This window comes from Lissotriton helveticus, chromosome 7 (genome assembly GCF_964261635.1).
Source record: "Lissotriton helveticus chromosome 7, aLisHel1.1, whole genome shotgun sequence".
In the NCBI taxonomy this organism is placed as follows: Eukaryota; Metazoa; Chordata; class Amphibia; order Caudata; family Salamandridae; genus Lissotriton; species Lissotriton helveticus.
The window spans coordinates 1,320,735,178-1,320,755,263 of NC_136068.1; the positions used below are offsets into that span (position 1 = coordinate 1,320,735,178).

General features: G+C 41.0%; 2 pseudogenes; both read right to left on the reverse strand.

Annotated features, from left to right (window-relative positions):
• Positions 1-9,269: 9,269 nt before the first annotated feature.
• LOC144767386 (protein ITPRID2-like) lies at positions 9,270-12,895 on the reverse strand (annotated as a pseudogene).
• A 2,359-nt stretch (positions 12,896-15,254) lies between these two features.
• Positions 15,255-18,892, reverse strand: LOC144767387 (protein ITPRID2-like; annotated as a pseudogene).
• Between the last annotated feature and the right edge of the window lie 1,194 nt (positions 18,893-20,086).

Sequence of the window (20,086 nt, forward strand, 5' to 3'; positions counted from 1 at the left end):
GAGATAGGTTTAACTTACCCAGCCACCTCCGCGGGACCCATCCTTCTCAGCTTCCGAACTCTCTGTCATCATCATCAGATAACCTCTGCTCCGGCCAGGTTACTTATCACCTAACCAAAGTAGCCTGTCTAAGCCTGTTAAGATTGACCAATCAGCAAAGACCACTAGATGGCTGGAAGTTGGCTTACAGTAGTGACATTTCTATAACTTCTCTCCTGTACTAGTTAATATAAATTCACCAGTGGCAAGTCGTTGCATTTATCAATACCAATCCATAAGTCCTTGAATTATATTTTTCTTCTTCCCTAGCAATAGTTATACCTAAATAAAAAATTGCAACGTTAGCCAATGGAGCTAAGTATCTACAATTGGGAAAAATGAAATGGGCAGTTTCTCCCTCACTAAGGCATATAAAATATCTTTTATAAGGTGCCTGCTTATAGTTACATGTCTCAACCCCCCGGAATACTTAGGGGACACGTGTGGGGTGCCTAATATGTAGAATTAGGTAGATTATCACTTTTAAAGTGCTCATACACTAAAAGTTGAGTTTGCGCACACTTTACTTTTAAAGACCGTCTGCAAAGCCAGGCTGCCTTTAAAAGCAGAAGGCACACAGTGGTGCACACACGCAAGTGCAGGAAATCTGCTGGGCGTCTAAACCTCCATATCCTATTACATACTAGGGATTTATAGGTAGATTGCACCCACTGGCCCTATTATCTACTAGGGACTTATAGGGCCTGTCATTGTCAATTGTCAATGTACCCTATTAAATGTACCTTTTTAAACACAGCACTCGCCCTGGGCCTGGTTAGCACAGGCCAGGGTACGGTCAGAGTCAGTTACCACCAGTATAATTCAGAAGAAAATGGGGGTGAACGGGGCGAAAGGATAAGTCTAACAGGGATACTAAGCAACAACTGGCCGTTGTGGCAGGTGCGGAATCAGCTGATTTCATACACAAATGAACAATTAGGATATTATGTGACACTCCCGCTATAGCTGAAGAGACAAGCTCCTCTCACAAGCTACTTAAATGACAAAACCAGTGGCATAACAGAAAGGATTTTGCTGTTCCAAGAAAAGGAAATTAAACTGTAAATACAACTAAAACATCTTAGTAGAGGTGTGTTTTATTTTGTTCCTGTTTTGTGACAATTCCTAGCCTAATGCACAATATTAAAACTAAATTAAATACAAAAATATATATTTTATGTAGTGGCAAATACCTCACTTCTGGCACTGCGGAGTGCTATTAAAATTCACAACTATTATTATTACCCAATTTGTGGCACTTCATTTACCCACTTTGGAAGGATGAAAGGCTGAGTTAATGATTTTGTATAGCACCATAGGCCAGATGTACGACCCGCCGATTAGTGAGTTGCAAATTGCGTCGCATTTGCGACTCGCTAATTGCGGTGCACAACAGTGTCTGAGACACTGTTTGCGATTCCCAATGGGGTCGCAAATTGCATGCCTCTTGCATATTAATGATCCTGTCGCAATTTGCGACCCCATTGGGAATTGCTGGCACCCGCAGGGATCGTGGACTGCTGGGGTCAGCAGACCTCCCGTTTTCTATAAAGGAAAATGGGATGCATTTCAAAAATAAAAATGAAACTTTTCAGTTTCTATTTTTAAGGGATGGCAGTGGTCCCTGTGACCACTGCCTGCCCTTAAATAATATTTGTGCATGCATTCACAAATGCTTAAGATTCAGCCCTTGTGTAGTCCAAAACAAGCTGGTGTAAATTAGTATATAGGATATATTTTATTATTTTAGTTACAGTTAAACATATCAAATTCTTATCTAATATAATGTGAACTTTGTTGAAAGCTACCAAAGTATAAAATATGTTTCCACCCACAATCAAACTTCTCAGTTCAAAACACGCGTTAGAGCATCTTCTTGATTTGAAAGTTATCAATTAGCAGTTCATGTTTGTCACCAGAGTCAGTGAGTCGTTTTACTGGGTACAGTGGGGAAAACAATTCCACATATGTGAGTAAAATGCACTAACCTGCATGGTGTCCCCCAAATAATACAGCAGAGGTCATCCTGTTCCAGTCACAAGCTCAAAATATTATAATTTTTTTCAAATAGTAATCCAAATATAGAAGACCTACCTAATACATGAGTACATTTCATGAGCATACATTGTTAAATACTAGAAATCAATAAAGTTGGTGTTTAGAAAATAGAATATTTATCTAGATTACAAAGCTACAATGTTCAGTGTAAGAACTATTAGTAGTATTGAGCAAACGTGTGCAAATCCTACACAGCTCATATAAACTCCCACTTACAAAGCTGCAACAAACAGTAATTGGAGAAAGTCTTTGGTTGTTTCAAGCTCTTACAGTTAATTATTGCACAATAAGTACCTCATGGAGGTCAGTGTTTTTAAGAAGCAAGACCGAAAACATAGTAAACTACACAATGTACATTAAGTACATTCAAGTTTCACGTTATAGCTACACACAGGATCAGACCAAGACAGGCATACAAATAAATATGAATCATTACAAACCTCCATAGTTTTATTTAAGATTAGAAAAGTAAGACAGTAGGGGCATGGCTTACGCGCCGGACCGGGATGGTGGACTTGGAGTGAGCTCCGCTGTGACGCGGAACTCTCCGTCGCCTCCCGAGCCTCACCTGACATTTGCGGAGCAAGAAGGGACACGCTGCCGCATATGAAAATGAGCTGAGCCCGGTGAGAGGCTTTTTGGAAGCGCTTTTCTCCTCCTGCGGTTCTTTGCCGCTATCGGCTGACACTACTTTATTGCTGCTGTTTGTTGGAATGTACCACATACTACTCCTATCGCAGAGTGCCAATTGTTCTTCATGATGAGGATTTTAACTACATTTTCATCTCAGCCACAGTCTGTTGCTTCATACTCCTTATTAGTTGTGTGTTGCTACCGCTTTAGGATATGAGAGTCTAGTCACCCTCAAGGAGTCTGCTTCAATTTCTTGCTTCAATTGTCACCTGCATTTTTTTCTCTATCTTTCTTCATGTTGCTGAGGTGCTCCTTACATACTTCCTGTGTCGATGTTCTTCAGATTCATTCTCCTGCGCTACATTGACAATTCAACGATTGTTTCTATGGAATTCCTGCTTTTACTACTTGGTCTACACCTCTCCCTCATATGACCATTTTATTTTTGCTCTCTTGTCCCTATGGTAGCTTCCTTTTCACCAACGGCTTTCTGTCATCATGATTTGTGGTGATAACAAGTTTACTCCATTGTTATGAGGCATCACTATAGCTTCATACTCTCTGAATTTTTACTCTTTTGAGACTCTTTGTGTGCATCTTCTCATATCCTATGGAACTCCCTACCACTTTCCCTTCGGCTCAGCCCAGACTTTCTAACTTTTAGACGTTCTTATAAAACTTGGCTGTTCAGACAGGCTTATTTTCAGTAAGTTGTTGTGTTAGGTTCCTACTTCAACAGCGCCATGAAGCCCACGGGCGTACGTGCGCTTTACAAAAAAACCCTAACATAACATAACATAACATACAAGTGTCTCTTCTGTTCAGACTGGAGACTTGTATCTTACTTTTGCTTCCACTTCCTATTATGTACTATTATATGGTGGTTTGCACACTATAATTGCTATACGCTTTACAACTCACCTTATATTTGTTGGTGCTTTCTTCAATACATCAAAATGACCAATGATTCACACTCTGCCAGATCATCAACCACTGGTACGAAGCCAAAACGACTGAAGAATGATCCACCCTCTCCTATACACTCTTCTCAAAATCCTGTATTGGACACTATCCTGGATGAAGTTCGTGGGCTTCAACCTTTCATGACTGCGACCAACGAAAAGCTTAAACTAATTGAGGAACAATGGATTACTATGGAGAGTAAGGTTGTGGACTTGGAACAACGTGTTAGTGACCTCCAAGATGTCTCTGCTAAGATACCAGTAATGGAACAGGAAATTCATTTATTAAATCTCCATGCTGAGGACCTTGAAAATCATAATCAACGGAACAACCTCCGCTTGTATGGTTTGCCAGAAAACGTTGAGGGTCCTGATATGGTAGCCTTTCTTCAGAAGTTCCTTCCAGAACTCCTTGACATCCAATCTTCTGCAACTCCTCTCAATATCTAAAAAGCGCACAGGTTAGGTCACCCTATGAATAATGCTTCCAAACCCCGCGGTATCATCATGCTCTTTCTGGAATTCACTGAGTTGATGAGGGTTCTTTAAGCTGTAAAACTTAAACATTGTCTTATCTGGTCCGGCCATAATCTCTTCATCTCTCAAGATCTCTCCACTGCAACAAATGCACGCCGTAAAGAATTTCTTGCCTTACGTCCACAGATAAGACTTCTCAACATCCAATATGGTATCCTTCACCCATGCCTCTGCAAGCTCACTCACAATGGTTTGTCACAGTCTTTTGATGACCCAGGAAAACTTAGACTTTATCTTTAAGATTTGTCGCCGCATGGAATGGACACTCGTAACTGATTGTCTTCATATTTATGCAATGTCATGACATAATGCCACTCTACTGATTTAATGATTGTGTAGAGTGTTCCTTTTCTCTTTTCTTCTTTTCCTTATTTCAATCTTCCGAGGTTCCTCTTTCTTATCTTCATTGTACTTTTTCTCTGAGGTCCGCGCCCTCTGGCGTTACCATGCCTGCCCTTTCTTGCTTTCTTCTTTTTTTGCAGATCTGGATGTCTTTCCTTGATCCGCTTAATTGTTCTTCTTCTCTATCCCCTTTTTTCTTTTTCTTTTTCTTTATTCCTTCTCTCTTTTCTCCTTTCTCATTTTTTTCTTTCTTGCTTATTATTTTCGCTCTTACTAACTCTTTTTTTCCTTACTGTCTTTCTATTTGTGATGTCTTGCTCCCCAGTATTGTGGGTTTCCTTGGCGGTTTGTCTTTGTGTAATTTTTGTTTATCGTGTGTTTTTCTTGTAGTCTCCTCCTTGAAGTGTATCTACTCCATTTGTTCTCCATCATCCCAGCATGTGTAACTGTGTTACATAGAACGTCCGTTGACTTGGAAATCCGGTGAAACGCCAAAAGGTATTGTCACACTTATCTAAACTTAATTCTCAAATTGCTTTTCTTCAAGAAACCCATTGTACAGATGTGGAATCGCTGAAATTGAAACGACAATGGGTGGGTCAGGTACTTTTTTCCCCTGCATCTAACAAAAAGGGAGGTGTTGCCATACTGTTCCATAAAGCTTTACCTGTTCAAATTATATCTTCTCAAAATGATGATGACGGTCGATGGGTAATGGCAAAGATTGTGATTCAGGACAAGACATTTGTTTTGCTTAACATATATGGTCCTGTTAAACCTGACCCCGAATTTTGGAATGAGGTTAAAATTCTTCTCTCTTCATTTGATTGCCCTAATATCATAGTTGCTGGGGATTTTAACAAATGGTTAGATCCATACTCAGATAGACTATCCAAATGTAAATTTTAATCTAACAAATCCCACAAATCCTTCCAGTCAGCCATTGCCTCTCGCCGCTGTTTGGCGTTTGGAAAACCTGTAACCCAGATGTGCTTGAATATACCTTTTTCTCAAATATGCATCATAGTTGTTCTAGGATTGATTACATATTGGTTAGCAAATCTCTGCTTCCCTCCATTCAAAAATCAGATATTGGCTCAATTTTTATTTCTGATCACGCCCCTGATTATGCTGCTCTAGATTTGTCTCTTACTTCCTCCAAATTTAGTCGTTGGAAACTTAACACTTTCCTATTATCTGACACTGTTTTTATCAAAGAGGTTACCATTTTTATTAATGAATTCTTCACCTTTAATAATCCCCTTGATTCCTCTATCCCTAATACCTGGGATGCTTTTAAAGCTACCCTACGTGCTTTCGCCATCTCCTATGTTTCTAAAAAGAAAAAAGCCGCTAGGAAAAAATATGAAAATCAATTGCAAACGATTAAGAGCTTAGAACATACATATTTTACTTCCAAGTCTCCGGAATCCCTTCATGATTTAATTGCAGCAAAGACTGAACTTAATAAATTAGCGACTATTGAGCATGAAATAATTTGCTCAAAATTAAATCTAAATATCATGGAGGACAAAACAAAGCGGGAATATTCTAACAAATTATCTAAAAGTTAAATCTGAATGCAAATCTATTGGCCCTATTCTTAATGAATACACGAATAAACTGGTTTCATCGGATGAGGATATTGCTGATGTTTTCCATAACTATTATCGATCTCTTTATTCTGATGATACTATCCCCTCATCTCAAAACTTGAACACCTTTTTTTCTGGCCTCCCTTCACCGCCCTCACTTCCTGGTGAGTTTGCTGAATTGGAGAAAGAAATTACTCTTCAGGAAGTGACTAATGCTATCCATTCTTTGAAGAAATCGAAGGCATCTGGCCCTGATGGGTTGTCTGTTGAATTCTTCTATACTTTTCACTCAATTTTTGCCCCCAAATTATTACAACTTTGTAATTCTTTTATTGAAGATGCTAAAGCCTCTGGGTCTTTTATGGATGCCTTAATCGTCAATATTCCTAAACCCGACAAGGACAATTCCCATTGTAAAAATTATCGGCCTATATCATGGATTAACTATGATTGCAAAATTTTTGCCAAGATTCTTGCCTCCCGCCTAGATAGCATTATCCCTTTATTGATTAAAACTGACCAAGTAGGATTTGTGAAAGGTAGACTTGCTTCAGATAATGCTTGCATGTTTTCTAATATTATCTCTCATGGCAAAAAGTTCAGAGATCGCCTTGCAGCCCTCTCTTTAGATGCTGAAAAGGCCTTTGACCGCATCAATTGGCAGTTTATGTTTCAAACTCTCCATTGGTTTGGCTTTGGGCCCTCTTTTATTTCTTATATTAAGCTTTTATACTCCTGTCCCCGTGCTAGTATTTTTGTTAATAACCATTTTTCTAAATATTTTGCTTTATCTCTCCTTCATTATTTATCCTTTGTCTTGATCCTTTTTTGGAACGTATTCGATCTAATTCTCAAATTACTGGTTTTAAACTCACCTCCATTGAAACTAAAATAATTGCCTCTGCGGATGACATCCTGCTTTATATGTCTAATCCTGTTGAATCCCTTCCACATTTTATGAAAGAAGTTCAACTTTACTCCTCTATCTCCGATTATAAACTTAACTTATCAAAAACAGAAGTTCTACCTTTAAATTCTATTTGTTATCAATTTATGTTTAATGATACTATTTTTGCTTGGTGTCCCTCCAAAATTAAATACCTTGGTATTTGGTTCTCATCATCCCTAGCTGACACACTTAAATCCACTTTTAGTGCATTATTGAAGAAAATCCAATCCCTCTTACACTTATGGTCACCCTTATACTTGTCTTGGTGGGGAAGATTGGACTGTATCAAAATGATGATTACTCCTCATGTATTGTACATTTTATCTATGCTTCCTATTAAAATCCCTAGTGTCTATTTCTCTCGTATAAATTCCATCTGTGTAAAATTTTTGTGGAATAACAAACACCCCCGTATTGGCCTCAACAAACCTTTTCGACCAAAGAATGAAGGTGGTGTTCGCTTTCCTAACTTTAAAACGTATCATTCAGCTTTTATGATTAAACAAAACTTTTCACTAGCTTATGATTTTTTGGATACTCCTATCCCTCGATGGATTCTCTTTCAACGTTCCTTATTGAAAGATTTTTCTTTCCAACAAGTCCTTTGTATGTCTAATTGCTCTTCTTTGTCTAAAAACCTAGTTTTGAAATACTCCCTAACCTTATTGCATACTACATTTTTTAAGGACTTTACTCACCTTCAATGTTTTTTATCCTCTAGTATATGGTATAAAACATTTCTAAAATATAAAGGCAAATCTTTTTACTTCAAATATTGGAAGGAAAAGGATATTTTTTTTGTTCATCAATTTTTACACAATTTTTCTATTATTCCCTTCCACGAATTGCAATTGCAATATCAGTTTCCTGATCCTTTTTTGCGTGAATACAGTATTATTACTGATGCCATACATTCACACTTGAATACCTTTTCCTTACCTCCTGCTTCACCTTCTTTAACTCCCCACACACCTCTATACCCTTTATTTTCGACACATAGACCCAAAGCCACCCTTGTATATAAACTATTATAATCTACTATTACTACTCGTCCCAAGTCAAATATTGAGACTGCTTGGGAAAATGACCTATCTGTTTCCCTACATGTTATAACTTGGGAGAAACTGTGGTCTAAGTTATTTAAAGTCTTCGTTGCTGCACGTATAACTCAGTCTTTGTTTTTTATTTATCATAGAGCTGTTATTACTCCTGTTTGTATTTGTAAGTTCTCACCGACCTCCTCCCACCTTTGTTGGTCCTGTTCTAATGAACTGGGAACGTTAACGCATCAACTGTATTACTTCTCTGTTTTATCTCTTTGGAAGTCAGTTTGGAATATTTGCATGTTAATATTTAACTTTAAAACTTCTTTATCATTATTACATGTTTTTTTAGGATCTTGATCTCCCGATATAGACATTGAACCTTCTGTAGCACGATTGTTTGACCTTTTTATTGCTTTAGCTTTTAAAGTAATTTTATCATCTTGGAAAGATAACTCTAAATTATCATTTTTCACTTGGTGGAATTTTATTTGTGATGAACATAGGATTGCCACTGTCTCCTCTTCTTTTGTCTCTCAGAAGATCAAGACTGATCTTATTTGGCTTCCCTTTACTACTTACCTTTCCTCTAATCCTCCTCTACATTAATTCTATCTATTTCTTTCTCACTTTATTAATCTTTACGACATTTTGTTTGTTTCTTTTCTTTCTTTCTTTCTTCTTCTTTCCTTCTCTTCCTCTTTTCTATTTCTCTTTCTTGCTATTTTTTTCTGTTTTCTTACTTTTTCCCCTACTTATCACCTTATCCCCATTATATGCCAGTTTGTTTTATTTATTTTGTAAGGATAATTATATGCCCTAATCTGGCTTTTGTTATGTATTTGAAAATCTCAATAAAAATGTCTTAAACAAAAGAAAAGTAAGACAGTAAGCTCAGCCCAAGTGCCCACATTATGTAGAGGAGTCCAATGAAATCTATATATGCATCCATACAACAAGATATTGCATACAGTAGCTCATCCCAGCAGCAATAGTATTTCCTGAAGCGCAGGCTGATGATTGCTTGGCATGTTCAGTGTATCACTCCTGCATCCATTGTTTAAGCAGTGAAACAGCTTTTACCCTGTGGTTCAACCCTCCATCTGTTACTTCAGAGCTTTCCATCCTGCTTTCCATCAGCAGACCTCAATGTGGGAGATACAGCTGCTAACAGTCTACTTACTATTTCTCTTTGGATACCCCAACAATAGATTCTTTTATCTCCCATATAACTTGTTGCAACTCCTCAATGTCAGCCGCAGTCCTCCCGCTACCTTCACTAGTAGACGGTACAGGAACCTTTACTTCCTCGGATTTTGAGGTTTCTTCTTCAAGGCTTACAATAGCTCTTGGCTGCTGCACTGTGCAAGCTCGCATAGTGGTGTTGGGGTTAAAGCAACTGAAGCTCGAAACGTGGGTTTGTGTTGTGGCAAATAAGTCTTGGCTCTTCCAATTTGGTCAGAAGAGCTAAGTCTTACGTTTCTGCTCCTTTATTTATTTATTTATGCAATTTGTTAAGCGCACAAATACCCTTGGGTGTTTCGGCGCTGGGATCGGTTGATGATGGGGCAGAGTGAGTGCTGGTCTATTATTGATTAAACAACCATGTTTGAGTTGTTTGCAGAAGCAAGGAGAGAGGGGGCCATCTTGATGTGAAGGGGAAGTGTGTTCCAGAGTCTGGCGGTGGCGACAGTGAATCTTCTGTCGCCCCAAGATGATTTTTTTGTTCTGGGGACATTTATCAGGTTTGCTGAAATACTGAATAATACTGAAGAAGCATCAGAAGCTAAATGAGAGGAGATTGACTCTTTGGCCTCCGCTCCAGCATCCAAAGAGATGTCACCTAGGCCCAGTTCAGATTTTAGATACATCTGTTCTCTTATGAGTTCGGACACTGGTTCTATAACATTCAATGGAGAGGTGGAGGACAGATTATCAGTACTTCGGCTTCCATACATTCCCATCACAGGCTGAAATCTGGAAGAGGAAGATATTTGTAAATTTCTAACCTGTTCCTCTAGAAACAGCAATCGTTCCTTCAGCTGAATTTCTAACTCTTGAAGTTCCATACGCACATTATTTCTCAGGCCCTGAAGTTGATCAGCTTCATATTTTTCCTCTTCGGTCAAATGGTGATGAACCATAGTTTGCTGACGTAGCATACTGAGTTCCAAGTCCATCATTTGTGTTCTAAACAAATTTAGGCTTCCTCTCATCATTTGCAGTTCTTGAAATGTGTTTTCATATAGACGCAAGCTAGCTGGTCTCTGAGGAACAAAACCAGGATTCACCACTACGTTTCCCCTCATTATAGGATACTGACTAAGATTCTAAAGAGAATTTCGGATATCATGGAGTACTCTTGGCAGCTGCATTTCAATCTCAGAGGGTGGATTCACAGAGCCATGGGCAGAACACGTTCGCAGATGTCCACCCAACCTTTGTGAATAGGAACAGCTGTAAGGAGAGACTAGTGCATTGCAGGAAGCACCCGGTATGCTTTGGGTGTTCCATGTTCTAGCATGTTCACCGAGGGGTCGGTCTTGCCAGTCAGAGTGTGCAGAATGGAGAGAGCATGACGAGTGCTATCTGTGGGATGGTGCATGAAAAGAGTATGGCTGCAATCTTTGAGGAGATTGGTCCTCCACCAGATGGTTGATTTCATCATTGCTAACGGAGCTCTGCTTTTTTATAGGTACAGATGCCACCTTTGTAGATTCATATTCCGGTGGGTTTTCTTGGATTAGTCCTACATCAGGATTCTCCTCCTCCTCCTCTTCTGGTGTATATTTGAACATGAAAGAAGGGGGGCTGCAAAGAGTAGCTTTCCCTGAAGACAAGCGAACACTGACTGAAGACACAACCCTAACCGGACTGAGTAATGCGGTCGGCAAAGACTGAGTCTTCCTTAGCGGATACCCAGACTCCGCATACTGAGTGTTCCATCTCAGGAGGTCTTTTGCACTTATCATACTGCGCCCAACTCCAGAACCGGATGTTTCCGTTGCAGTGCTGACCTTCCACTGAGCTCTGTGAAAAGCATTAGCCACACGCTCCGAAGGAGAAGATTCAGACCCACAGTCACTCATAAAATCAGAAAAGCAATCTGTGTTCCCAGAAATATGATGTGTTGCATATGCTGCAACTTCAGAGTTAAAGATATTCTCTAAATCGTTCTTGTCTGCACATTCTTGCTGCAAATCGGAGCCTTCACCCTCCAGAGACTCCCCTTCGCTTTTGGGCACCTCAGCATTTTTCTTAGCATCCTTCGATGTCATGGGTGGCTTACTTTGATCCTCATTTGTACCTTCAGCTTCAGACCCTGGGAAAAAGTAGGTTCTTGTACTGATGTGGCATAAGGCGTTAAGAGCTCTTCTTCATCATATCCCTGGAAGTCTGGCTGTTCTCTTGCTACAAGCGTCATGAGGTCCTCTGCAGTTGATGTTACTGTGTTTTCACTGTTGCAGTTATCTGCACTGCTTCCCATATCCCTGATGAGATCATGACTCTGGGGGGCGGGGGGGACTGAAGACAGGTAGTCAGCTGAGGGATCTTCAGCAAAGCCACTGCTATCAGTTCTTGCACCAGAAAAATAATCTTTGGCCAACTTGTGTTGCGATACATGGCAAGGCGGTCCCTCTGTACTTTGAATCTCTTCCATTTCATAGGAATCCTGCCGCTGCTGTGAGATTAGCTGAACTGTTGATGGGTTCACAACGGGACCGCAGGGCTCCTTCTCCGGAGTGGATGTTTTGGGATTTTCAGCTTCCCGCTTGTCACTGTATTCAAGATCACTTTCTAGTGACATGCCTAGAACAGAGGAGTCTTCAATAATAGAGTCCTCGCAAACTTTGGTATCGAGGCCGGATTGATTATCCTGCCATGTTGCACCCGTGTTTGTATGCAACGGGTCAACAGCAATGGGTGTTCCCACTATGGGACTCTTAACATCAAGTGCATCCATTATTGGAATGTGGCCAGGTTCCTCCTTCACAGTAGCCAGTGAAGAAGCATCTCTCTTTTTCACAGTTTTTTGCAACTTTTGATCACCACTTATACCTTCTTCGTTCTCAGTTGATGGAGAAGTTGGAGAGCAGCTATTTTCTTCACCTTGTTGTCCTGCAGGTAAATTGAATTTTGACAAAGTTTTCCGTAAAAGTTCGACAGTCGGCGATCTATTTAGAGGAGCTGGACTAGGGGGCTCCTTGTTGACAGAAGCAGAACTGCCAATCTTCTGCAATGGTGTTCCAGAAACTTGGGAATACAAGCTTGAGAAAACATTGGCCACAGTAGTAAGCACCTCAATCTGACGAAACCGGCTTGTTAAGGCAATTTTTGGATTTTGCACCTCCATTCGCTGCATTTGTGAATTCAGGTACACTTTGATATCAATCCCTCTAGCATACGAAAAGGTGTTAAAAAATCTTGAAGGTTTTTTGGCAGCAATATCCGGCTCATCTCTCCCAAATACAAGATTGTAAAGAATCTCTTCAGGGTCTTCTTCATAAAGCTCCAATAACTCTGAAACACTTGAAACTGTCCTGCTGCTTTTCCCAAGCCCAGTAGAATTCATGCTTCGACCTTTCTGGAAAAACAGAACTCTCCGGTCCTCAGCCGACATCCCATTGCACGCTGAGTCCAATTGCTTAATTTTGTTATTAAGATGCTCAGCTTCAGCTCTCAAAGATAAGTTATCTTCAAAACTTCATTTTTCAGAATCATGCCTTTTTGGTTACTCTGCTCATCCAAAGAGGCTCAGAAGGGGGTTCTGCAGTCCTCCAGCCAGGTTGTGATCTTCTGAGAAGGGTGGTAAACTGTGAGTGTTTTGCGACCGCAATTGCAGTCGCAAAACATTCCTACATAGCTTAAGCAGTCGCTATTAGGAAGGGACACCCTTCGAACGCCCCTTCCTAACAGCTAGTTAATAATCCTATTTTGCAATTTGCAAATTGATTTGCGACTCGCAAATTAGGATTAGTACATGGGCAACAGGATTATTGCCGGCCCAAACGGGTCTACAACCCAATTGCGCACGCAAAAAACCTTTGTACATCTGGCCCCAAGTGTTTAATTTCAACACTATTGAGATATCATTTTTAAGTGTTGTAGTCTGTATCCATAATACCCTTAAATCCTGATGAATTAGAGGAGTAACAGTACAGCATGGGACTGGGCTGATCATTTCTGCCTGTGCTGATTTTAGTTTCCAGTCTGACCCAGGGATAGTAACAGAACTTGTATTTGGAATAGGGCATTCCATATGATGCAGTGTAAACTGCATGAAAGGTGCCATAGTTAAAAATATACAAAGCTATTAAAAGGGAAACAAGTAATTAAAAGGGAAACGCATAGTAAGATACATAGAATTTAACACACTCACCCAAGTAAGATACAGTCCCAAACACAGCAGGTAAGAAGCAGTAATGAGAGGACCACAACTTACTTTAAACAGGTAGATGCAAGTTCCTATGAAGCATATGTAGCACTGATTCGCAGAAAATATGGGAGAAGAGGAAAACACACCTGCTCCATAGTGACTTTAAGGCAAGACATGTTGCTTGAATAACATGTGGCAGGAAGGTGGAAAGAAACACAGCACAGCACAGATATTACAAGGAAGATCCCCACCAGGAGCAGCCTCACTGCTGCTCAGCCCATCACCAACTGACACTCACACACAAACATTACATTCACCAACATTCTCTCACACAGACACTCAGGCTGAGCCGCAGCAATATAACAGAAGTCTGCTCCGAATGCCCTTAATCCGCACAGCAGTCAGAGTATTTAAATCACCACGAAGACAAAGTTGTTTCAGCTATGATGAAACCTAAGGTTCACCCGCTTTTAAATTTGGCATGCGGACCATTATTATACTCCATTGCCATTACAATGGATGATACACACCGCCAAAATATAAATCAAACTCTTAATTATTTCATGAATCTAAGGCCAGTGCAGGCTTTTCAAAGTTGTTGATGTATGCTGACATATGGTCGCTTCTGGCAACCACCAGGTTACCACCTTTGATTCATTATTCAACTGTGTATTCACTGATAAGCTTTTTATGGACTTTGCAAAACTGACCTTTATCGCAATCAATCCCATAGGCTACAATTGCTTTATCATAGAGCTGTTATTACTCCTGTTTTAGAATTTGTAAGTTCTCACCGACCTCCTCCCACCTTTGTTGGTCCTGTTCTAATGAACTGGGAACGTTAACGCATCAACTGTATTACTTCTCTGTTTTATCTCTTTGGAAGTCAGTTTGGAATATTTGCATGTTAATATTTAACTTTAAAACTTCTTTATCATTATTACATGTTTTTTTAGGATCTTGATCTCCCGATATAGACATTGAAACTTCTGTAGCACGATTGTTTGACCTTTTTATTGCTTTAGCTTTTAAAGTAATTTTATCATCTTGGAAAGATAACTCTAAATTATCATTGTTCACTTGGTGGAATTTTATTTGTGATTAACATAGGATTGCCACTGTCTCCTCTTCTTTTGTCTCTCAGAAGATCAAGACTGATCTTATTTGGCTTCCCTTTACTACTTACCTTTCCTCTAATCCTCCTCTACATTAATTCTATCTATTTCTTTCTCACTTTATTAATCTTTACGACATTTTGTTTCTTTCTTTTCTTTCTTTCTTTCTTTCTTCTTCTTTCCTTCTCTTCCTCTTTTCTATTTCTCTTTCTTGCTATTTTTTTCAGTTTTCTTACTTTTTCCCCTACTTATCACCTTATCCCCATTATATGCCAGTTTGTTTTATTTATTTTGTAAGGATAATTATATGCCCTAATCTGGCTTTTGTTATGTATTTGAAAATCTCAATAAAAATGTCTTAAACAAAAGAAAAGTAAGACAGTAAGCTCAGCCCAAGTGCCCACATTATGTAGAGGAGTCCAATGAAATCTATATATGCATCCATACAACAAGATATTGCATACAGTAGCTCATCCCAGCAGCAATAGTATTTCCTGAAGCGCAGGCTGATGATTGCTTGGCATGTTCAGTGTATCACTCCTGCATCCATTGTTTAAGCAGTGAAACAGCTTTTACCCTGTGGTTCAACCCTCCATCTGTTACTTCAGAGCTTTCCATCCTGCTTTCCATCAGCAGACCTCAATGTGGGAGATACAGCTGCTAACAGTCTACTTACTATTTCTCTTTGGATACCCCAACAATAGATTCTTTTATCTCCCATATAACTTGTTGCAACTCCTCAATGTCAGCCGCAGTCCTCCCGCTACCTTCACTAGTAGACGGTACAGGAACCTTTACTTCCTCGGATTTTGAGGTTTCTTCTTCAAGGCTTACAATAGCTCTTGGCTGCTGCACTGTGCAAGCTCGCATAGTGGTGTTGGGGTTAAAGCAACTGAAGCTCGAAACGTGGGTTTGTGTTGTGGCAAATAAGTCTTGGCTCTTCCAATTTGGTCAGAAGAGCTAAGTCTTACGTTTCTGCTCCTTTATTTATTTATTTATGCAATTTGTTAAGTGCACAAATACCCTTGGGTGTTTCGGCGCTGGGATCGGTTGATGATGGGGCAGAGTGAGTGCTGGTCTATTATTGATTAAACAACCATGTTTGAGTTGTTTGCAGAAGCAAGGAGAGAGGGGGCCATCTTGATGTGAAGGGGAAGTGTGTTCCAGAGTCTGGCGGTGGCGACAGTGAATCTTCTGTCGCCCCAAGATGATTTTTTTGTTCTGGGGACATTTATCAGGTTTGCTGAAATACTGAATAATACTGAAGAAGCATCAGAAGCTAAATGAGAGGAGATTGACTCTTTGGCCTCCGCTCCAGCATCCAAAGAGATGTCACCTAGGCCCAGTTCAGATTTTAGATACATCTGTTCTCTTATGAGTTCGGACACTGGTTCTATAACATTCAATGGAGAGGTGGAGGACAGATTATCAGTACTTCGGCTTCCATACATTCCCATCACAGGCTGAAATCTGGAAGAGGAAGATATTTGTAAATTTCTAACCTGTTCCTCTAGAAACAGCAATCGTTCCTTCAGCTGAATTTCTAACTCTTGAAGTTCCATACGCACATTATTTCTCAGGCCCTGAAGTTGATCAGCTTCATATTTTTCCTCTTCGGTCAAATGGTGATGAACCATAGTTTGCTGACGTAGCATACTGAGTTCCAAGTCCATCATTTGTGTTCTAAACAAATTTAGGCTTCCTCTCATCATTTGCAGTTCTTGAAATGTGTTTTCATATAGACGCAAGCTAGCTGGTCTCTGAGGAACAAAACCAGGATTCACCACTACGTTTCCCCTCATTATAGGATACTGACTAAGATTCTAAAGAGAATTTCGGATATCATGGAGTACTCTTGGCAGCTGCATTTCAATCTCACAGGGTAGATTCACAGAGCCATGGGCAGAACACGTTCGCAGATGTCCACCCAACCTTTGTGAATAGGAACAGCTGTAAGGAGAGACTAGTGCATTGCAGGAAGCACCCGGTATGCTTTGGGTGTTCCATGTTCTAGCATGTTCACCGAGGGGTCGGTCTTGCCAGTCAGAGTGTGCAGAATAGAGAGAGCATGACGAGTGCTATCTGTGGGATGGTGCATGAAAAGAGTATGGCTGCAATCTTTGAGGAGATTGGTCCTCCACCAGATGGTTGATTTCATCATTGCTAACGGAGCTCTGCTTTTTTATAGGTACAGATGCCACCTTTGTAGATTCATATTCCGGTGGGTTTTCTTGGATTAGTCCTACATCAGGATTCTCCTCCTCCTCCTCTTCTGGTGTATATTTGAACATGAAAGAAGGGGGGCTGCAAAGAGTAGCTTTCCCTGAAGACAAGCGAACACTGACTGAAGACACAACCCTAACCGGACTGAGTAATGCGGTCGGCAAAGACTGAGTCTTCCTTAGCGGATACCCAGACTCCGCATACTGAATGTTCCATCTCAGGAGGTCTTTTGCACTTATCATACTGCGCCCAACTCCAGAACCGGATGTTTCCGTTGCAGTGCTGACCTTCCACTGAGCTCTGTGAAAAGCATTAGCCACACGCTCCGAAGGAGAAGATTCAGACCCACAGTCACTCATAAAATCAGAAAAGCAATCTGTGTTCCCAGAAATATGATGTGTTGCATATGCTGCAACTTCAGAGTTAAAGATATTCTCTAAATCGTTCTTGTCTGCACATTCTTGCTGCAAATCGGAGCCTTCACCCTCCAGAGACTCCCCTTCGCTTTTGGGCACCTCAGCATTTTTCTTAGCATCCTTCGATGTCATGGGTGGCTTACTTTGATCCTCATTTGTACCTTCAGCTTCAGACCCTGGGAAAAAGTAGGTTCTTGTACTGATGTGGCATAAGGCGTTAAGAGCTCTTCTTCATCATATCCCTGGAAGTCTGGCTGTTCTCTTGCTACAAGCGTCATGAGGTCCTCTGCAGTTGATGTTACTGTGTTTTCACTGTTGCAGTTATCTGCACTGCTTCCCATATTCCTGATGAGATCATGACTCTGGGGGGGGGGGGGGGGGGGGGGGGGGGGACTGAAGACAGGTAGTCAGCTGAGGGATCTTCAGCAAAGCCACTGCTATCAGTTCTTGCACCAGAAAAATAACCTTTGGCCAACTTGTGTTGCGATACATGGCAAGGCGGTCCCTCTGTACTTTGAATCTCTTCCATTTCATAGGAATCCTGCCGCTGCTGTGAGATTAGCTGAACTGTTTATGGGTTCACAATGGGACCGCAGGGCTCCTTCTCCGGAGTGGATGTTTTGGGATTTTCAGCTTCCCGCTTGTCACTGTATTCAAGGTCACTTTCTAGTGACATGCCTAGAACAGAGAAGTCTTCAATAATAGAGTCCTCGCAAACTTTGGTATCGAGGCCGGATTGATTATCCTGCCATGTTGCACCCGTGTTTGTATGCAACGGGTCAACAGCAATGGGTGTTCCCACTATGGGACTCTTAACATCAAGTGCATCCATTATTGGAATGTGGCCAGGTTCCTCCTTCACAGTAGCCAGTGAAGAAGCATCTCTCTTTTTCACAGTTTTTTGCAACTTTTGATCACCACTTATACCTTCTTCGTTCTCAGTTGATGGAGAAGTTGGAGAGCAGCTATTTTCTTCACCTTGTTGTCCTGCAGGTAATTTTGACAAAGTTTTCCGTAAAAGTTCGACAGTCGGCGATCTATTTAGAGGAGCTGGACTAGGGGGCTCCTTGCTGACAGAAGCAGAACTGCCAATCTTCTGCAATGGTGTTCCAGAAACTTGGGAATACAAGCTTGAGAAAGCATTGGCCACAGTAGTAAGCACCTCAATCTGACGAAACCGGCTTGTTAAGGCAATTTTTGGATTTTGCACCTCCATTCGCTGCATTTGTGAATTCAGGTACACTTTGATATCAATCCCTCTAGCATACGAAAAGGTGTTAAAAAATCTTGAAGGTTTTTTGGCAGCAATATCCGGCTCATCTCTCCCAAATCCAAGATTGTAAAGAATCTCTTCAGGGTCTTCTTCATAAAGCTCCAATAACTCTGAAACACTTGAAACTGTCCTGCTGCTTTTCCCAAGCCCAGTGGAATTCATGCTTCGACCTTTCTGGAAAAACAGAACTCTCCGGTCCTCAGCCGACATCCCATTGCACGCTGAGTCCAATTGCTTAATTTTGTTATTAAGATGCTCAGCTTCAGCTCTCAAAGATAAGTTATCTTCAAAACTTCCACCATTTTTCAGAATCATGCCTTTTTGGTTACTCTGCTCATCCAAAGAGGCTCAGAAGGGGGTTTTGCAGTCCTCCAGCCAGGTTGTGATCTTCTGAGAAGGGTGGTAAATTGTGAGTGTTTTGCGACCGCAATTGCAGTCGCAAAACATTCCTACATAGCTTAAGCAGTCGCTATTAGGAAGGGACACCCTTCGAACGCCCCTTCCTAACAGCTAGTTAATAATCCTATTTTGCAATTTGCAAATTGATTTGTGACTCGCAAATTAGGATTAGTACATGGGCAACAGGATTATTGCCGGCCCAAACGGGTCTACAACCCAATTGCGCACGCAAAAAACCTTTGTACATCTGGCCCCAAGTGTTTAATTTCAACACTATTGAGATACCATTTTTAAGTGTTGTAGTCTGTATCCATAATACCCTTAAATCCTGATGAATTAGATGAGTAACAGTACAGCATGGGACTGGGCTGATCATTTCTGCCTGTGCTGATTTTAGTTTCCAGTCTGACCCAGGGATAGTAACAGAACTTGTATTTGGAATAGGGCATTCCATATGATGCAGTGTAAACTGCATGAAAGGTGCCATAGTTAACAAGCATTAGAAATGCAATAGGTCTCGCAGCATTAGAGTTTGTGCTTTTAGAATTGTTAATGGGTTTTTTTGTAAATCTTTAGCATGAGGTTGAGGGTGAGTGAGGGTGAGTGAGGGTGAGGGGTTGAGGGTGAGTGAGGGTGAGGCTGAGGGTGAGGGTGAGTGAGGGTGGGTGAGGGGTTGAGGGTGAGGTTGAGGGTGAGGGGTTGAGGGTGGGTGAGGGGTTGAGGGTGAGTGAGGGTGAGGAGTTGAGGGTGAGTGAGGGTGAGGGTGAGTGAGGGTGAGGGGTTGAGGGTGAATGAGGGTGAGGGAGGGTGAGGGGTTGAGGGTGAGGGGTTGAGGGTGAGTGGGGGTGAGTGAGGGTGACACAAAAGGTACGAGAAAAAGAACGACGACAGGCTGCTATGGTATTAGGCGCACATACATATAAGACCATGAGCACACAAAACACGCCCATTGTGGGAGAAGACGTGCAGTAACACTTCCAGCCCACATAACTAACAGCATGAAACCATGTGCTGCCTTGCAGCACACTGCTCAATGTCAATCTTTTATGTATGCGTCTACATGCGACTCAGTCATGATACCAAGAACGAAGGAACTTCAAAATTCTGATGTCACGATACTGTTCA